Source organism: Rutidosis leptorrhynchoides, chromosome 2 (assembly GCF_046630445.1).
Source record: "Rutidosis leptorrhynchoides isolate AG116_Rl617_1_P2 chromosome 2, CSIRO_AGI_Rlap_v1, whole genome shotgun sequence".
NCBI lineage: Eukaryota > Viridiplantae > Streptophyta > Magnoliopsida > Asterales > Asteraceae > Rutidosis > Rutidosis leptorrhynchoides.
In genome coordinates, this window is record NC_092334.1 from 80,511,227 (window position 1) to 80,515,163 (window position 3,937).

At 30.9% G+C, this 3,937-nt stretch overlaps 1 non-coding gene across 1 annotated transcript; it reads right to left on the reverse strand.

Moving 5' to 3' along the window:
• Window positions 1-2,435: 2,435 nt before the first annotated feature.
• LOC139894970 (small nucleolar RNA R71) lies at window positions 2,436-2,542 on the reverse strand. Its single transcript, XR_011775442.1, has one exon. It is a non-coding gene; the product is annotated as a small nucleolar RNA R71 (small nucleolar RNA).
• Window positions 2,543-3,937: the final 1,395 nt, after the last annotated feature.

Here is a 3,937-nt window from a genome sequence, read left to right on the forward strand (position 1 = left end):
CCCTTTTTATAATAATAATATTACTTTTATATATATATATATATATATATATATATATATATATATATATATATATATATATATATATATATATATATATATATATGTATATATATATATTTGTATTTTTATAAATTAAAGCTAATATAGCGTTAAGCTTTGTTTAAAAGATTTCTCTGCGGAACGAACAAGACTTACTAAAAACTACACTACTGTACGATTAGGTACACTGCCTATAAGTGTTGTAGCAAGGTTTAGGTATATCCATTCTATAAATAAATAAATATCTTGTGTAAAATTGTATCGTATTTAATAGTTTTTCCTAGTAAAATATAAGCTATTTCATATACACCTCGCATAACATCAAGTATTTTTGGCGTCGCTGCCGGGGAACTTAAACGCCGAAAGCGCAACACTAAAAATAAGAAAAAAAAAGTTTTTATAAAAGTTTTTGTTAAGTTCTTTTTATAAAAATATAAGTTTTAAAAATAATAAAAATATAAAAATACAAAAAGAAAAAAAAAATAATATATTTATATTTTTAAGAGTTTATAATATTTATAAAGTAAATAAGTATTTTTATTTTAGTTTTAAAATTAAATTTTTATTTAAGTTATATTTATATTTTTTATATTTTATAAAACAGAAAAACAGAAAAAGTAAAAATAAAAATAAAAAAATCTGAACCTACATAAAAATCGAACCTTTCTGAGCTGAAACTGAACCCTCCGCGACTCGCGGAGCTTTTGAACTGGGACTAACCGCACTCGCGGAGGTCCTCTGACAGGTCAAACATCGTACAACAATTAATACGTTTAGGGTTTAAATTAATTATTAATTTTATTATTAACCCTAATTAAGTTTTATTATTTAATTAGTTATTAGTTTAAGTTTATTTTGTATTTTTAATTTATTTAGTTTTATAAATTATAAAATTAATACTTTTATAAAATAAATAATATAAAAATAATATTTTTTTAAAAAAAAATTGTACTTTTTACAACTTTAAGTATATTTTTTATATTTTGTACTCCTTTTAATTGTTTTAGCGTAATTTTTGTATTTTTCGCTCATATTTAGTTTTAAGACATAGTTTTTGCCATAGTTATTTTTACTTCTACATTTTTAGGCTTTGCCGTAAAATCCCTTAAGTGCTTTTTCTTTAGACTAAGATCTAGGTGCTTTAGAATTTTGCGACGCCATTTTTAGTTTTTAGTTCCTTTTTAAGTTATTGTCATTTGGGATATAGTATTTCTTTTAAGCTTTAATATTTTTAGACGCAACTTTTAATTCTTAGTTTTTAGTTCCTTTTTAAGTTTCGACGCGCTACTTTCTTATTTTTATTTTTCGACGCCTATTATTTTTCAATCTTTTATTTTTCGACGTTTTTCGACGCGCTCTTTTTCTCTCTTATTTCTCGCCATTCTAGTTTTTAGGACTTAGAATTTTCTCTATTTCTTATCTAATATTTCTTTAAATTTCAAACGAAAAATTGTTTTAAATGGTTAAATTGATAGACATCAAAATTTTCTGGTTCGTAGTAATAGTTGGATTTGTACGTGAACCGGGTTGTTGGAGCCAAACAGTACTCAATTATATTGAGACCAAACGAATCCTGCCCCTCTGCTGCATCTTTTAGCTATTCGAAACGTGGGCAAAATCAGAAAAGTCTATTAATTGGATAACTTATATAATTTTTCTTTCTTTTTAAAAACTAATGGGATATTCAGTGAATGCACCGATCAAAACGTTCACCACCTTTTATACGTTCACCACCTGTAACTCGATCAAGACATCTAGCAAATATTGTCGCCGTTGATTTTTCTTTAGAATCGTCATCCAGTCGACCAAGTACTCCAATTCAAATTTCCGATAATCCATTTTTTGAACCCGACCTCACAATTGAGAATCCGGAGAATATTCAGGGACAATTCATAGATCCTGAACCACTAATCTTTCCTCCGGAACCACCAATCATTCAAACGGAGATTGTTGAGGAACCAACCATTAAATCAGAATCCTCTAGTGATTCAGATTCAACAAATTCAATCATGGAAAATCTGAAACCTCTAAGTATGGAAGACCGAATGAGAGCTAAACGTACTGGCCAAGGTCACGCAATTACTCAACCTGACATTAATGCGCCAGATTATGAAATCAAAGGACAAATTTTACATATGGTGACTAATCAATGCCAATTTAGTGGTGCGCCGAAGGAAGATCCAAATGAACATCTTCGTACCTTTAATAGGATCTGTACACTATTTAAAATAAGAGAAGTTGAAGATGAACATATATATCTCATGTTATTTCCCTGGACTTTAAAAGGAGAAGCCAGAGATTGGTTAGAATCGTTACCTGAAGGGGCGATTGATACATGGGACGTTTTAGTGGAAAAATTTCTTAAACAATTCTTTCCGGCATCTAAAGCCATAAGACTTCAAGGAGAAATTGTTACGTTCACACAGAAACCAAATGAAACTCTATATGAAGCATGGACAAGATTTGGAAAATTATTGAGAGGATGTCCGCAACATGGTTTAGACACTTGTCAAATAGTACAAATATTCTACCAAGGATGCGACATCACTACAAGGAAAGACATAGACATAGCAGCTGGTGGTTCCATTATGAAGAAAACAGAAACTGATGCTTATAAAATTATTGATAACACTGCTTCCCACTCACATTAGTGGCACCAAGAAAAAGATATCGTTAGATCATCTAAAGCAGCTAGAGCCGATTCTAGCCATGACTTAGATTCCATTTCTGCAAAGATAGATGTTGTCGAGAGACGAATGGAAAAGATGACTAAGGATATCCACTCAATACGAATAAGTTGTGAGCAGTGTGGAGGACCACATTTGACAAAAGATTGTCTCAGTATTGAACTAACAATGGAACAAAGAGAGAATGTTTCATACATAAACCATAGGCCTGGAAATAATTATCAGAATAATTATCAACCGCCAAGACCAATTTATAATCAAAACCAGAATTATAATCGAAATGTTCCATACAACAACCAACAAGGTCCTAGCAATCAACAAGTATCCAATAATACTTACAATCAGCAAAGACCTAATTTTCAAAACAAACCACCACAAACCGATGATAAAAAGCCAAATTTAGAAGATATGATGACAAAGCTAGTTGAATCTCAAACACAGTTTTTCACATCTCAGAAACAAACCAATGAACAAAATGCTCAAGCATTTAGAAATCAAAAAGCTTCTATTCAAAATTTGGAACAAGAAGTGAGCAACCTAGCAAGGTTAATAGGTGAAAGAAAATCGGGAAGTCTACCTAGTGATACAAATGCTAACCCTCGAAATGAAACAGCTAAAGCCATTACCACAAGAAGTGGTATGACACTTAAACCACCTGAAATACCTGTAATTTCTGATAAAGCTATTCCTACTCAACAAGAACCACAACCTAAACAAGATAAGGAAAAAGAACCGGTAGTTGAAAAGGTTAATGAAGATAACACAGTTAAGGCTAAACCTTATGTTAAACCGTACCAACCACCACTTCCTTACCTGAGTAAAATGAGAAAAGAGAAACTTGAAGCCGAGCAATCTAAATTCTTGTATATGTTTAAACAGATAAATGTAAATCTTCCTTTCATTGATGTGATTTCAGGAATGCCTAGATATGCTAAATTTCTAAAAGATCTAATCACGAATAGAAAGAAAATGGAAGAACTCTCGGCTGTTACTATGAATGCTAATTGTTCTGCAGTGCTGTTGAATAAGATACCAGAAAAATTATCAGATCCAGGAAGTTTCACGATTCCATGTTTTCTGGGTAGTCTTAGTTCAATAGAAGCATTGGCAGACTTAGGTGCTAGTATAAATCTGATGCCGTATTCATTATACACTAAACTAGACCTTGGAGAATTGAAATCAACAAGAATAAGCATACAACTAGCCGA